The following is a 17,931-nucleotide window of genomic DNA, read 5'->3' as shown; positions in this document are numbered from 1 at the left end:
CTCTACCGTAGGGGTACCTTTTCCCTTTTGTAATCAGTAAGTAATCTCTAGTGTGATAGCTTGAGACTGTTAGACTCTGCTGTTCCCCAACAAAGTCTGACCTAACAGTTCTAGCATCCATTGCCTGAATCAATCACCACACTGGGAATTGCAAAACAGTAATTTTTCTAATTCTATGACTAATTCTGCTTTTACAAACTGGCAATTTTCCCCCCCTGGAAATATATTATACATTCATGGATTTGTTTTTATTCAATATGTTATAATGCACTGCCATCATCATTCTTTTGAATGTGTAAACTTTCCTGCATTCATCCTGTCAGAGTTCCCTCCTCCTGGAACTCTGTGTCCTCCTGACATGTCCAGTCTTTAAGCATTTGTTTGCTTTGGGGCACCTTATACTTCAGCAGACCCAGAGTCATTTTCTTCAAGGAGCTCTAGTTCCTTTTAGTAAAAAACATTATTTAGAAAGCAAAACCTGGGTGAGAGGTGTGCACATTGCTATTGGAGCGTCTCTGTGTCTAGGCCCTTTTAGTGGGCAGGACTAGAATTTTTTTTTTTTTTTAATCAAGAGTTGATACTGATAACCTCCAATACAAAGCTAACATCACAGGAGTCTTTCTTATCTCATTCCTTATTTTTATTCCCTTCTCCCACTGTGATAACCTGGTTCCCAGTTACATTAAGATGCTGATTGATTGATTCTAACTACAATACATACTAAAGAGTTTCTGAGTTACTACACTGATACCTTTGCCAACAACTAACCATATAAATAAATGCCACTCTTTTGCCCTAGACTATATCCTACTATGGTTACAGAGTCTGAGCGCTACGTTAAAAAGTTACCTGAATTCTGTTTTTTCTCTTTATAGTTATATAATCAATTTGATATACTGTTTTTTATTATTAATTGTTCTTTGTATATTCAATTACAGGATTTGCTGTTTTCATTTTTATTTAATTTTATGTATTTGAATATGTAAAATATTTACCTAGTTCAAAGTCAAAGCTACACATATAAAAACAGATACTCAGAAAAGCCCCATTTCCATTCTTATCCCTCCACCCATATCCACCCAACCCTTCTCACTTGTTTCTGGTTTATAGTTACTAAGCACTTTCTGGAAAAATGATTTGTGGAGGTGTTTCCTCTGGAATAGTTACTGTAAACGGGACTGCTAGGTCAAAGGGTAAACGCTTACTTATACACTTTTGTCAGATATTGCCAAATTCTCCTCCATAGGGACTGCTGACCATTCTTGAATGATGGTTTAACTAGTATTAAATTCTAAGTTGAAGGTATGTACTCTTTGGTATTCTCAATGTTATTGTGAATGAGAAATCTGTTGTCAACTGCTGTTTCTTAGAGGTATGGCAGAAATGGTTAGTGGTTTTCAAATATGTGCTCTCTTCTCTTCCTGAAGCCCACAGAGGACCTATATTTCCCAGTCTCCCTTGTAGTGAGGTATGGCCACATGACTGACTTCTAGCCAATGGGATGTGAGCAGACATGATAGTAGCCCTTTCTGGGCAAAGCTCATTCCGCCTTCCTACGGGCAACCAGAGCAACTCTGCAGGACACATGGTGAAGGCAGCTGGGCTACCATCAGCCGGGTCCCTGAGTATAAAGGGCCCTCCAATGACCTGAAATATCTGCCCAGGACAGTTATATGAGAGCAATAAACTTGTACTGAATTTGAGCCACTGTATTTTTTACCTATTTTTACAGCATTTTAGCCTATCCTACTTAATACAAAATACTTCTAATTGCTTCTTTTTCATATCCCTCCCATCTTGCTGCATTTATATCCCTGCTTCTATTTCAAAATTTTTATCCACTGTAAGCCTTCACTGTATCTTTTGCCAGCTCCTCAGCCTCCTAAAAGTATCCTTAGCCAGAGCACTGACTTATGAGATGTGGTACTCTGCACATACTCGTATTATAGTCATTGATGGCTCAACTACTTTGTGATCCACCATGGCCCAGGGGCTTGTTCTGCCAGACTAGGCACAAAGCCAATCATTCTCCAATCTGAACTTCCTGCTTACAAAATTAGCCTTCATTTGACATTGTCCAGTTTGTAAGTACCTAATTTATCCAGGTTATTTTGACTTCTGTTTCCAGTATTTCTGGCACACAAACAAATATATACACAATACATCAATAGTCATAAAGTTTATTTAATGGGACTGGGTCCCAGACTGACCTCTGAAGGGTTAACTGGTAAGCACTATCCTGCACCAGCACCATATCCTTGATGTCTCTGACCTTCCCACCATCTGACTGTGGTATCATATAAGCTAAACTATGTTTCCCTGGGTCGTTGCTGATTCTGTTATCCATAATTAAATCAACAGCATGAGAAAGTCAAGACATATGTGCCCTGTTTCCTCCAGATCCTTACAATGTTCTTGAAAAAATTAGGTTACATTGATGAGATTCGGTTTTCCATACAGCTATCATTAATTTTTACCCAATGCCCTAGCTTCACTTATAAATTAATATTCTGGTGATGTATATTTTCACATACCCTCCCTCACAGTGTGACTGTGTCTTCTTTTTTATTGCAAATTCCACACATATATATTCATCTCTTCATCATTTTGGTGGGAACACACAGATTAATACAAGTACAGTGTTCAGAATTAAGGAGAAAGGAGTTCCATACCTTGTATTAATTGCTTTTGCCACCAAATTTTAAGAAAGATAGCAATAAATAGGAATATACCTAAAGAAGTGAACACATAGGGGAAAGGGATTCATAAGAGTAATAGTTAAAGGGTTACCAGATTGGGAATTGTTCAAAAGGAGGACATGTTAGTTTGGGAGCTAGTGTTTGCACCACCACCAGAAATGTCCAAATACATATGGGACAACTGCTTAGTAAACATGTTTATAGAGCTTTAGTCCTCAAAGGACATTTGAACTAGAGACTGCTTCCTAGTTCTCAATGATTATCATCAACTTTAGTTCTGCTCTCAAGCAAAGGAAGGGGTTTAAGCATACAGTGATCTGGAAAGTACCAATCAGAAACCCCTGCTCAATGAGACCTCACTGGCAGTCCCAAGCTACTGAACATGGCCCCTGGGATGACTCAACATGAGAGAGATGACGACATTGCTCAAGTTCAGTTGTCCATAGCTTCTAAAACTATGGCTCTGTTGGTCATTGCTGCGAAAGTGAACCAGGCCCATCACCTAAGGGAGATCCGTTTTTCAACTTCACACAACCTGGGATAGCCTCCTCAATCAACCAGGGTCAAGCTGTCCTATAAGTCATTGACAACAGCATCCCAGACCTATGCCAGCTTACACTACTACCATAAACACCCACCTGTTTTTTCCATTCTCTCAGGATTCAGAAAATATAACATACACATCTCCTTATATTGATTAATTTCATTATTTTTATTAAAGTGTAGTTGATTTACAATATTATATTGGTTTCAGGTGTATGGCACAGTGATTCAGTATTTTTACAGATTATTCTCCATTAAAAGTTATTATAAGACAATGGCTATAATTCCCAGTGCTATCAATAAATCCTTGTTGCTTATCTATTTTATACATAGTAGTTTGTGTCTCTTAATCCCATACCCCTATCTTGCCCCTCCCTCCTTCCCTCTCCCTACTGGTAACCACTAGTTTGTTTTTTTTAATCTGTGAGAATATGTTTCTGTTTTGGTGTATACATTTGTTTGTTTTATTTTTTAGATTTCACATATACATCATATCATATAGTATTTGTCTTTCTCTGACTTATTTCACTAAGCACCTTATTTCACTAGGTCCATCCACATTGCTGCAAATGGCAGAATTTCATTCTTTTTTATGGCTGAGTAATATTCCATTGTATACATATACCATATCTTCTTTATCCATTCATCTGCTGATGGATACTTGGGTTGCTTCCATATCTTGGCTATTGTAAATAGTGCTGCTACGAACACTGGGTTGCATGTATCTTTTTGAATTCATGTTTTTGTTTTTTTTCAGATATAAACCCAGGAGTGGAACTGCTGGATCATATGGTAGTTTTACTTTTAGTTTTTTGAGGAACCTCCATACTTTTCTCCATAGTGGTTGCACCAATTTACATTCCCACCAAAAGTGTACAAGGGTTCCCTTTTCTCCATACCCTCGCCAACATTTGTTACTTGTGTTCTTTTTGACGATAGCCATTCTTCCAGGTGTGAGGTGATATCTCATTGTGGTTTTGATTTGCATTTCTGTAAAAATTAGTGACGTTGAGCCATCTGTATGTCTTCTTCGGAAAAATGTCTATTCAAGTGTTCTGCCCATTTTTGATTGGGTTTGATTGTCTGTTTTTGGATATTGAGTTGTCTGAGCTCTTTATTTTGGATATTAACCCCTTGTCAGCCATATCATTTGCAAATACTTTCTCCCATTCAGTAAGTTGTCTTTTTGTTTTGTGGATGGTTTCCTTTGCTGTGCAAAAGCTTTTAGGTTTAATTAGGTCCCGTTTGTTTATTTCTGCTTTTATTCCTTTGCCTTAGGAGATAGATCCAAAAAAAGTATTTCTATAGTTTATATCAAAGAATGTTCTGCCAATGTTCTCTTCTAGGAGTTTTACAGTTTCAGGTCTTACATTTTGGTCTTTAATCCATTTTAAGTTTATTTTTGTATATGGTGAGAGGAAATATTCTAATCTCATTATTTTACATGTAGCTGTCCAGTTTTCCCAGCACCACTTATTGAAGAGGCTGTGTTTTCTCCATTGTATATTCTTGCCTACTTTGTCATAGATTAATTGACCATAGGTGTGTGGGTTTATTTCTGGGCTTTCTATTCTGTTCCATTAATCTATGTGTCTGTTTTTGTGCCAGTACCATGCTGTTTTGATTACTGTAACTTTGTAGTATAGTCTGAAGTCTAGGAGGGTGATAGCTCCACCCCAAATCATCTGAAATATCTTTTAAGTAATTGATTTCTCCAGTGCTTAGACCAAGGACCATAGACTTCTTAGTCCCCCAGGATTTTCAGGTCAATGAAGAATTGGGACATAGGCAACAAGTATACAGATTTTTTTTGAGAATTGTTTTTGAGAAATATTACTGGACACTTAAATGGAAGGACTTTGTCATATCCATATCCTTAGGCCTCCCAAGCTCAGAAAGTAGGAAGTAAGACCTTTTAAGGTCAAAATCTCATTGTGTACAGTTCTGTTATTTTCATACTGATTTTTTTAGGCATGAGACTAACAGCAGAAGTTTCAGAGATTAAGAGAAGTTTTTGGGGACAAGTAGGCCCCTTAAGAAAAATAATTCTACCTAAATATATATATATGGTGCTTTTTAGTTTATAAAGTATTTTATGGAGATAATCAGATTCGAATTGTCTAAATCATGCTCCTGAACCTACATTCAATGAGTCATGCCAAGATGTTCGAATGTTAGAAGTAGTAACAGTGGTCTTTTCCCTAATTTGACATGACAAAAAAAGTGCCAAAAGATGAAAAATAGACACATTGACATGAACAGAAAAAGGAAAACAAAACATATGATCACCTTGAGAAATGCAGAAAAAAGCTTTTGACAAAATTCAACATCCATTCATGATAAAAACCAAAGTAGGAATCGAGGGAAATTTCCTCAACCTGATAAAGGACATCTATAAAACAATCTACAGCTATCATCATACTTAACTGTGAAAAACTGACCACTTTTCCCTTAAAGGAACAAGGCAAGGAAAAAAAAAAAGGCATAGAGATTAGAAAGAATAAAGTAAAATTCGTTGTAGATGATGTTTATACATACAGATAATGCTAAGGCATCTACCCAAAACTTACTGGAGTTACTAAGTTACTTTAGTAAGGTTGCAGATCAGTTTTTTAAATTGCATATATACACACACATACATATATATATATGTATGTGTGTGTGTATATATATATATATATATATAGCATATATATAAGACAAAATTTGAAAATGTAAAAATTGCCATTTACAGTAGACTTTAAAATGTAAAATACATAGGAATAAATCTTTTAAAATGTGTACAAATCATCAGGGACTTCCCTGGTGGTCCAGTGGGTAAGACTCTTCACTTCCAATGCAGGGGGCCTGGTTCAATCTCTGGTCAGGGAACTAGATCCCACATTCATGCTGCAACTAAGAAGCCTGCATGCTGCAACTAAGAGTCCGCATGCCGCAACTAAGAGTCTGAACGCCACAACTAAGAACTGGAGCAGCCAAAATAAGTAAATAAATAAATAATTTTTTTAAAAAATGTAGAAATCATCAATGCTAAAAGCTATAAAACACTTCTGAGAAGACAACAACAACACTGCTGAGAGAAACTAAAGACCTAAATAAATGGCAAGATATACCATGTCTATGGAAGATTAATATTGTTAAGATGACAATGCTATCTAGATTGGTAGATTCAATGTTGTCCTGATCAAAATCCAACCAGGCTTTTTGGTAGAAACTGACAAGTTGATTCTAAAGTGTACATGAAAAATGCAAAAGATTCACTTTGCTGTACAGCAGAAACTAACACAACATTGTAAATCAGCTATACTCCAATAAAAATTAATTTTAAAAAAAGAAAAAAAATGCAAAGGGCCAGAACAGTTGAAAATTTTTGAAAAAGAACAAAGTTGAAGGGCTAACACTACCTGATTTCAAGATTGATAAACTACCAAACTGAAGATAGAGTGGTACTAGCTTAAGAACAGACAAACAGATAGAACAGAGTAGAGAGTTCCAACAGTCCACTTGATTTATAAGAAAGTACCAAGGCAATTCAATGGAGGAAAGGAAAGTCTTTTCAATAAATGGTGCTGCACTAAATGGACAACTGTATGAAAAAGAAGGAGCTCAATCCCATCTCACACCATACTCACAAATTAATTCAGGATTGATCACAGGCCTAAATGTAAAAGCTAAGACTAAAGCATCTAGAAGGATAACAAAGAAGAAAATCTTTGCAACCCTGGGGGTAGGTAGAGAATTATTAAGCAAAACACAGAGGCACCAACCATTAAAGAAAAAATTATAAAGTACACTCATTAAAATTAAAATCTGCTTATAAGAAAATGAAAAAGCAAGAGATACACTGGGGGAAAATATTCACTACACATATATCTAACAAATGATTTGTGCTCAGACTACCAGCCTATTTACCTATCTATCTATCTATCTACCTACTTAACTACCTTCCTACCTATCTATCTATAATGCCTACAAATTAATAGTAAAAAGACAAACAACTCAAATCAAAAATGGGCAATATACTTGAAAAAGTTCAAAAGGAAAATGAACAAATGGTCAACAGCATGTGAAAAGGTGCTCAACATCATTAGTCATCAGGAAAAAGCTAATTAAAAGCACATAGCCATATAATTTCACATCCATCAAGATGGCTAAAAGTAAAAAGACCAATACCAAATATTGGGAAAGACGTAGGAGTATAAAATGGTACAATCCCTTGGAAAAGTCTGGCATTTAAACATACATCTATCCTATGATCCAGTACTTCCACTCCTAGGTATTTATGCAGGAGAAATTAAAATACATGTCCACAAAAAGACCTGTATGATAACACCAAATGCTAGTGAACATGTGGAGCAACAGGAACTCTCACTGCTAGTGGAAACACAAAATGGTACAGCCACTTGGGAAGACAGTTTAGATTGGCGGTTTCTTACAAAATTAAACATATGCTTATCATACGATCCAGTAATCGCCCTCCTTGGTATTTATCCATAGGAGTTTAAAACTTATATCCACACAAAAACCTATACACAAGTCTTTATAACAGCTTTATTGATAATTGCCAAAAGTTGGAAGCAACCAAGATGTCCTTCAGAAAGTGACTGGATAAACTGTGATTACTTAGCATTAAAGGAAAAAAAAAAAAAAAAGCTATCAAGCCATGAAAAGACATGGAGGAACCTAAAAAAATGCATTTACTAGGTGAAAGAAGCCAATCTGAAAAAGCTCTATACTGTATGATCCAACTATATGACACTCTGGAAAAGGCAAAACTATGGAGACAGTAAAAAGATGAGTAGTTGCAAAGGGTTAGAGGGGAGAAAGGGATGAACAGGCGGAGCGCAGAGGATTTTTAGTATTACTCTGTATGCTACTGTAATGGTGAATACATGTCACTATACATTTGTCCAAACCCACAGAATGTACACCACCAAGAGAGAACTGTAATGTAACTATGGACTTTGGGTGATTATGATGCATCAATAAAGGGTCAACGACTGTAACAAATGTGACACTGATCCGGGATGTTGATAATAGGGGAGGCTATGCATACGCGGACTCAGGAAATATATGAGAAATCTCTTTGGGAAATTGTGCCTTCTTGTCAATTTTGTTGTGAATCTAAAATTGCTCTAAAAGATAAAGTCTATTTAAAAAAAGGCTTGTACACAGTTAGGAAATATTTCTTAGATATGTAATTAGAAGTGTAAACCATAAAAGAAGAAATTGATATCTTAGACTTCATCAAAATTTAAAACCTTTTTCTTTAAAAGGTGCCATTAAGAAAATAAAAAAATAAGTCAAAGATTCATAGAAAATATTTGCATGTCATATATCTGATAAAGCCCTTGCCTCTAGATTTTTTTTTTTTTTTTTTTTTTTTTTTTTTTTTGCGGTACGCGGGCCTCTCACTGTTGTGGCCTCTCCCGTTGCGGAGCACAGGCTCCGGACGCGCAGGCTCAGTGGCCATGGCTCACGGGCCCAGCCGCTCCGCGGCATGTGGGATCCTCCTGGACCGGGGCACGAACCCGTGTCCCCTGCATCGGCAGGCGGACTCTCAACCACTGCGCCACCAGGGAAGCCCTTGCCTCTAGAATTTAAAAAAATATTTGAATATTTTACTTCAAGTATTTTTATTTGAATATTTTAAAGAATATTAAAAATTATTTGAAACTCCATATGACGATGGTGACAACCCAATTTAAAAAATGGGCAGGGCTTCCTTGGTGGCACAGTGGTTGAGAATCTGCCTGCCGATGCAGGGGACACGGGTTCAAGCTCTGGTCTGGGAAGATCCCACATGCCACGGAGCAACTGGGCCCGTGAGCCACAACTACTGAGCCTGCGCGTCTGGAGCCTGTGCTCCGCAACAAGAGAGGCCGCGACAGTGAGAGGCCTACGCACCGCGATGAAGAGTGGCCCCCACTTGCCACAACTAGAGAGAGCCCTCGCACAGAAACGAAGACCCAACACAGCAAAAATAAAATAAATTAATTAATAAACTCCTACCCCCAACATCTTCTAAAAAAAAAATGGGCAAAATATTTAACTAGATATTTCAGCAAAGCAGATATACGAATGACTAATAAGCACATGGAAAGGTGCTAATCATCATTAGTCATTAGGGAAATGTAAATTTAAACTGTAATAAGGGAACTCCCTGGTGGTCCAGTGGTTAGGACTGGGAGCTTCCACTGCAGGGGGCACGGGTTCAATCCCTGGTCAGGTAACTAATCTCGAAAGTGGTGTGGCCAAAAAAGAAAAACCAAACAAAAAAACACATTAACTGTAATAAGATACACTCACACAGCCATTAGGATGGCTATAATTAAAAAAACTAACAATACTGAGTGTTGGCAAGAATGTGGAGAAATCAAAAGTATCATACATTGTCTGTGGCACTCTAACATTGTACAGCCACTTTTGGAAAACAGTTTACCAGTTTCTTAAAAAGTTAAACATAAACTTACTATATAATCTGGTAATTACGCTCCTAAGAATCTACCCAAGAGAAATAAAAATATAGGCCCACACACACCTGTACATGAATGCGCACAGAAACATTATTTATAACAGCCCAAAACCAGAAACAATTCAAATGCCATCAACTAGCGAAGAAATAAATGAAATGCGGTTACATCTGTAAAACTGAACTATTCAACAATACAAAGGAACAAGCTACTGATACATGCTGCAAATGGATGAACTTCAAAAATATGATGCTAAGTGAAAGAAGCTAGGCACAAAAAACCTACGTATTCTAGGATTCCATTTATAGGAAATATCCAGAAAAGGCAAGAGACAGGAAGTAGGTCAATGGCTGCCTGGGCTTAGGAGTGCGGACTTAAGCTGGCATGAGGGAACTTTGGTGGTGATAGAAATGTTCAAAAATTAGATTGTGGTGATGGCTGTACAAATCTATAAAAATCAAAGAATCGTACACTTACAATGGGTGGATTTTATGGCATGTAAATTGCACCTCAAGAAAACTGTGTTTTTAAAAAAAGGACTTGTAAAAGAATGTTCACAGCAGTTTCCTTCATAAAAGCCCCAAACTGAAAAGAACCCACATGGTCTTCCAGCCAGAATGGACAAATTAATGGTGGTATAATCAAAGAGTGGAATATTAGCTATTAATAAAAAAGAACTACTGAAATACACAACATGCATGAATCTCAAAACATGTTGACAAAAGAAGCCACTTTTGTTTTCCTATTGTATACTGTATTCCATTCATAAAAGAGTCTGTTGTTTGCTGTAGACAACCTCTGAATCAATCACACTTATTTCCAGAAAGTATGGTGTGTGTGTGTCTATTTGGAAGTCATAACATGTCAAATAGTTAATATAAATGAATGGCTAATGATTTAATATTCAGTTTAAAATGTTTTAATTATGTCACGTGATACACACAAATATACCTAATATATGTTATTTAACATAATCAAACTCATTCATTCTGTGCATATTAATTCACTCATTTACTCCAAACATATTTATAGAGGGCCAAAAATATATTCCTGGCATCCAAGTTCAAACTATGACTGAATCACAAATACTATGTTGATATTTCATTTTTTTCTTCATGACAGAATCTGAGTATACCTTTCAGAATACAGTTTATTTAACATGCGTTTCCTGGTCTGCTCCTGGGAGGAAAAAGTGTTACGAACCTAACAGTCACAGACTTATGAAGCAAAAACAAGTTTGGTACCAGTCAGGAACTGCAGATTCAGGACTAGTAAGTGAGGCTGTCATTTCAGGCCTGCATGAACTCGCCTGAGCCTGCCACTGGAAGGCAAGCTAAAACATGCAGACATACCCTGAAGAAAGCTGCTGCCTGGTCAGGGGACTCAGGACTCAGGCCAGAAGGAAGAAATGCCACCATCACAGGCAGCTACCCACCCTTCAGGTAACTTCCCTCCCACTCCCCAACCCCCTTGGGAGTCACACCTCAGAATCTGCTCTAAGCTGGGCCTTGACGTGTGTGATGATGAACAAGGCATGACTGCTGCTACCCAGAGAATCTGTCTACAGACCACAGTACCCAGTGCCCGGGAGGGTATACGTCAGGGTACTTCCTACACTCCTCCTGCATTTTAAAGAGTCTTCAGAATGTTCATGCATTTTGATCCAGTATCTCCACTCCAGGAATTCATCATAAGGGAATAATCAGAGCTGAAGGAAGTAATTACAGCCTGAGCAGCTCACTTCAGCATACTTATAATAGCCTGCAGAACACCCTCCCACCCCAAAAGGATCAGAACAATTTAAATGCCTCACAATAAGGAAGTAGTCAAACGCTTTATGACAGCCATAAGATGGACTACTTATCTGTAGCCATGAAAAACAAGCTCTTCAGGAAGATTAAAGAATGAGAAAATGCTGGCATTACAATGTAAGATGACAGAATTGAGATAAAAGTTGTATATGTCAGGGTTTCTCACGGGGGCAGATACTGTAGTGGAATTCCTCATGCCTTCCAGAGATTCTGCTGATCCCTGAGAATCAGTGAAACCGAGAGGCGTGAGCTGTTACCCTCAGACAGTCTAACGGCAGGGGATGGGAGGCTGAAAACCAGTGGTACATGCAGTATTATTCCCATACTGGGTAAACCCGAAAAATGTACGAATATACACAGATCAGAGGTAATTAATGCCAGGCCACCTGTGATTGGTAAGGTCATGGCCTTGTAGACCAATACTTCTCAAGCTTGAATGTGGATCTTGGTAGAAGCTGGAATCTGATGCACTGTGTCTGGGGTGGGCCTGAGACTCTGCACTTCTAACAAGCTCTCATTGCTGCTGGTCCGCAGGACACACAGGATTAGCAGGCAGCAGAGGCAAGGATACCAATGGGCAATGGCAGGGGCTGCAAGGGAAACCCCTTGCAGAACAGTCAGAAAGGAGCAGCTCTGTGGGCTGTTAGCTGGGGTGGGGAGGGCCGTGGAGGCTGTTCAGCTTCTCACTGGAACACCTGGCTGGGAGCGGAGGAGGAGAAAAAATGGAGGAGAAAGGCAACAGTTCCATGAAGGTCCGGACCTGGGCAGGAGGAGGAGGGAACCCGCCAGCCCAGTGCCCCGCCTCCCCCGGAGCCCCGCGGGCACCTCCGTGAATGGGTCTGGGCAGGAGCTGTCAACCAGGCTACCTCTGCCTCGGCTGCCGGCAGGGGACTCTGGCGGGGACAGGCTACCCCTCCGTTCTGCCTCCCTGGACACAGGGACGCTTTCAGCTTCCCGAGAACACCTCAGCTCTCAATCTCCCCCCCTTCCCCTCCCCAGACGTCATCACTCCCTATGACTCCTTAAGGGCATAAGGAATAGGAACACAGGCTACCTTGTCTGATAAAGGAGAACGCACAGCCCACTCCTCTGTTCCCACTTCTGGGCTCACCTCTGGCCTCAACCTCAGTTCACTCGTGTACCTCTCCTGACAGAGAGCAAAAGGCAAGAGAAACAAATGCAAACAAATAACCCCGCACCACTGGTCAAAGATCAAAATCGGAGAGCCCTTTTAAAACTACAAAATGCTCTTGCAAACACAGGTCAACAGCACCTCTATTGTTTCTCCAAGTTAAAAGTAACCCCCCTGGGGCACCTGGTCTTTGACTTTGCCACTCGAGGGCAGGTCGGACACAGCACTTCACGGGGCCTGCGTCAGGACTTCGTATTTCTGCTAGCTCCCCCCAGCATTCCTGTGAGGAAGGCACGCCCCCAGCTGACAGCAGAGGCGCCGCAGAGGACTCAGCTGGCCCTAGCCCGCCGCCCAGGCAGACGCATCTGCCCCATCTGCGCAGTCCGCTTCCCCTCCATCAGGGGCAGGCGGGGGGGGGGGGGGGACCCAGCTCCTTTCCACAGGCACAGTGCGTTTTAATCCCCAGACGACAGGGCCAAAGCCCCAATTCCCGGGCCGTTCTTGTCATCAGTTCCAAAGCTGCTGCACCACCAAACCCCCCTGTTGACATCTGTCACGGAGGACATTTCCTCAGGCCGCGAGGCAGGCCAGGCTGCCTCTGAAAACAGGGAGGTCAGAGCTGGAAAGCGTGTCTACCCTGCAGCCTGCCTTCTAAAATTCTCGCGGGGAGATCCCCCCAATAAAGGCAAAAGCGAAGGAAGGCAGGGCTCCAGCGACAGCAACAGCCAATGCTCAGGGAATCCCCACTCCGCGCCGGGCCCTCCACGTTCCGCTTCAGCCTTGCAGCCCTATGAGGTAGGTGTGATTGGTACTTCCATTTTACATAGGAGAAAACCGAAGGGCAGAGTGGTTAGAAAAATAGGTCACGGTCACACAGCGAGGTGGTGGGAGAACCAGGAAGACATCAGCCACCTGGCGAGAGTCCACACTCGGGGGCGCCACATTTCACCTGTGTTTGCTGTGGCCGTCATCAACCCAGTCTCCTTGCAGGCCGCCTGTTTGACCAGGGAGTAGTAATCACCTACCTGAGAACACGCCCACACACCTGAACCCCAGAGGTCCCCAGAAAGGTTCCGATCAACCCGCCGGCCTGGCACTTAGGAAAGCCCTCAGCCTCTAATGTCCTTCCAACCACACAAGGCAGCCCGCCTGCAGCGCCCCCCGTCCCACGTTTCTTCTCACACTGGGGTACGCACACACCTAGACTGACAGCTCTAGTGACAAAGGTCTCAAAACAACACCTGAGGTTTCCTCAAAACCGCACGGCAAGGTTCCATCTGTACTTCCTCCTCAGCACCTCCACCTCACCATGCCCACACCTCCACACAGCAGCCACGAGTACTCAGAACTCAGGGAGAGGAAACAAAGACCTAAACAGCAGCCTCCACTGCAACGAAACTCCACATATAGACAGAGGAGGGAACATCTGTCTCACGACCCTTACGTGAAAGTTTCAAGATGAGGAATCAGGCCACTCTTGGACTTGCATCCCAGAAACCTCTCAAAGGCTGGCCTAGGGCGCCTCAGTTCCTCCTGCCTGCAGAGCTTTCCGACGGGGCCATGCCTCAGTGGTGTGTAGGACAGATTTGTCACCAGCTGGAGAGGGGTAGGCAGAGGAGGGTGAGGGGAGTACCTTCTGGGCCCCTCAGAGCAGAGAGCCAGGGCACAATCTCAGGATCGCTCTGGATCCCAAAGTCAGGCTGCTTAAAGACGGAGGGCTAGGGCTTCCCTGGTGGCGCAGTGGTTGAGAGTTTGCCTGCCAATGCTGGGGACACGGGTTCGTGTCCCGGTCCGGGAAGATCCCACATGCCGCGGAGCGGCTGGGCCAGTGAGCCATGGCCGCTGGGCCTGCGCGTCTGGAGCCTGTGCTCCGCAGCGGGAGAGGCCACAACGGTCAGAGGCCCGCGTACTGCAAAAAAAAAAAAAAAAAAAAAAAAAAAGACGGAGGGCTTCTTGGTGGCCCACCCCTACAGGACACCCTGGGGGACCCCCCAGGTGCACAAGACCCATATTCCCACTCACAAAGAGTCAGTGGTTTGGGAGGCACTCCTTTTCTCTGCTGCAGCGTGCCCACACATGGACTCCATTTTTATTGTATTGCAGGGGTAGTAAGCTCTAAAGTTCTATGTAAATGAGTAACACAGACAAGGTGTGAGAAAAATGATGACATACGTTGTATTTTCTGTCATAGAATCACTGCAAACACAAGAATCTTCATTCTCTCAAAGGAATACGCTCTTTTCCTTTTTCTTGGGACAAGAGCCCCCAAGCTCTCTTGGGTTATTCCATTTTGGGTAGATGCACACGTAGGAAGACCTCTTACTGTAAGAAACAACGGTGCAAGTGTGATGGTCCCGTCTCAAGGATGGGGACCACAATAGGGAGTGGTGGAGACCAGGGGGAAATGAAGTACACTACCCTGCTCTAGAGAGAAGGCTGCTCCAGTACCGCCTTCAGGAATTCTTGGGGGCAGAATATTTGAAATCTCCCAATTGGCAACATTGGCTCAGCTTTGTTTTGATTTTCCCAAACTCTCCGCTGGCCTGATAAAACATCCTTGTCAGCTGGATGTGGCAAACGGCCCCAGTTTGTAACCAGGGCGGTTGAGTGTGGCAAAAAGATAGCTTGCCTAAACTAACTAAAGAACTCTTGGGTATGGTAGCTCTGCTGTCTGCTAGAGTTTGGACCAGCACAGAGGCTGGAAATAACGTAAACTCTAAGGTCCAACAGATCTGAATTTGAATCCTGGCTCTTATTTTTACCAGCTGCCAGACCTCAAGTGACCTCAAGTGACCTCAGCTGCTAAGACCTCTCTTAACTACAATTTCATCCACAAAATGGGTTGAAAATACCCAATTTAGAGAGCTTTGTGAGAATTAAAAACGTCTGTGAAGACGACTTGAACTCTTAATGAATGTTAAATTTCCTTCCCCCATATCTCCAAAGAAACCACCTGGCAAGCCTTCGCTTTTTTAGATTTTCAAATTTCTCAGCTGCTAAAAACTAAAATAATCCTCCAGCACCGCTGCTGAACCTCACAGGATGGGATGAAGTGATGTAGATGAGAGTGGAGTGCTTACAAATTAGAAGAGGATTATTGACTGGATTGCCAACACCCTTTCCTCTCATTTCTAGGCCAACAAAGCAGTATGTAATTTGATTTTCTAATGTGTTTATACCCTTCCATAACATGATGTGGGAGAAGATGGTGTCACATTTGTGGTAATTCCTTAAAATGGCTATTAACAATCAACTCTCCAGAGCCCGCCCAAATCTACCATCCTCTCACAGAGGAGAGCAGACATGAGGTCACTGCCTGTTCACTTAAAGAGCCTGGCAAGTTTCTTTTCTCTCTCCATGTTCTTGTCTCAGAGAACTGAGGTAGAAAATAAAGTCACTTAACAGTTGCATATTTCTTTGATTCACACAAAGAAAACTGTCACAAGCCAAACAATTTCACCTAAGTACCATCATGAATTCACTATGATATTTTCCAACAGTAAGGGGATTTTTGTTGGTTCTCTCATTTTCCCATGCACTATGAGGAAACTGGGACATGCTTTGGCATTTCCTCAACTGAATCTGACTTAAAGCATCTTTACAACTTCTTTTATTCTAGTGAATCTACACAGGCAAGGTCTAGGCTGAGGGGATTCATCTAACACTTCAACTTTCAGCTATCACTGATATAATTTACTTGACTTGTTTTCTCTTAAAAGCAAGGAGGCATTAAAATCAGTTCCATGGTATCTACTAAGAAATGTGGGTTTATCTTTCGGGACTATGCCTCCCTTTCCTCCCTCTATTGAATTTTAATAGCTCCCTCATAAGATCATCACTTTTCCAAATTACTAATCAGGCATGATAGAATGAGTAGGAATTATATGATAAATCCAGAGGGGGTAAAAATAAGCAAGTTGGATGAATATATAGATATAACTTCCCATGTCCCTCCTCTTGAAAGCAGGGTTCTTGGAAAAGAATGCACAGAAATTTCAGGAGCCAGTTCTTTGCTAAATATTTACACTGCTTGATACCTGAAGCAAACAAGGTAAGGACAGGAAACAGGTCACACAAACAGATAAGATCTCTCCTGGGTAATAAGCAGAGCTCCACTCACCTTGTGATTCATTTTCATAATGTTGACTTTGTATTGATGTATACAGTGCTTCCAAAAGTGTACATAAAACCTAAGTGTGTACGGGAGTGTTCACTACTCTGAGCTGTTTTTTGATGAGCATAACTTAGAAAGCATTTGGGCAGTTCAGAAAAATTGCTAACACATTTTATACAACCTGTCCATTTGGAGACAACTCAACCCCTATGCTCGCTAATACCCTTTGTATAAAAAAAAGCTGACCCAGCATCCACCTGCATCAACTTGATCCTCTCAGCTTTGTCACACTCAGCAAATACTCTATGCCTTCGCAACAAAATAAAGCGGCACCCCTGGGAGGGAGAAAAAGATTTGTTATGAGTCTGGAGAGGCAGCCTTTATACCCAGCTAACAAAAAGTGAGGATCTGTGGAAGGCTTTGAATCTAGAACCACTAGTGTTACCTTGCAAATCTACCTTCTGCAAAAAAGCTCCACAAGTGGTGTTACGTTGAAAGGAAAATGCCAAACATACAAAAGCAGAGTCAAGAGTACAAGGCAGTCCATACCCCCATACCATTCATCCATCTTCAACTATTAACAATTCCTGGCCAATCTCCCTTCACCTTGTTCCCTCTCACTTCTCCACTAGCAGCCCTCCCCAAAACTGGCTTATTTTGAAGCAAATCCTCAACCTGTATTTCAAGTTTAGAATGTATTTCTAACAGATAAGCGTTAAAAAAAAAAAAAAAACCCTAATCATGATACTGTTACCAAAAGCAACTAAACAAAATTAATATTCTTAATACTAAAAAACAACCAGTACAAATTTCCTTTATTGACACAATTTTTTAAAAAAGTTTTACACATAGCATTGCCGCCTTCTGTCTCTTAGTTTTTAAACCACAGGTTCCCTCCATCCCTGTGATTCTCATAGCAGCCAGGCTGATCCTCACCTGCAATTCCCAACAATTCTATTCTAGAGATACCACAAAGAAACTCAAGTCTTAGGGGCTGTCAAGAAAAAATGTGTATGTTAATTAGTCGTTTTATAGTTAAAGAAGTTTAAAAGTAACCTGAAAAGCACAAACGAAATTGACCTGACCTGAAGCCATGAACAATTCTGAGAACCAAACACTCATTCAACTGTCCTTTGCAATTCTAGTCTGTGGTGGATTT

The 17,931-nt window shown here is 41.2% G+C and overlaps 1 protein-coding gene across 1 annotated transcript in view; it reads right to left on the bottom strand.

Annotated features, from left to right (window-relative positions):
* The window catches only part of LOC131757519 (uncharacterized), a 74,738-nt gene that overhangs the window by 20,723 nt on the left and 36,084 nt on the right, over positions 1 to 17,931 (bottom strand). The gene's annotated exons all lie outside the window — the stretch shown is intronic.

The sequence above is a fragment of the Kogia breviceps genome, chromosome 5 (genome assembly GCF_026419965.1).
Source record: "Kogia breviceps isolate mKogBre1 chromosome 5, mKogBre1 haplotype 1, whole genome shotgun sequence".
NCBI lineage: Eukaryota > Metazoa > Chordata > Mammalia > Artiodactyla > Physeteridae > Kogia > Kogia breviceps.
This window is presented reverse-complemented; position numbering and strand designations above follow the sequence as displayed.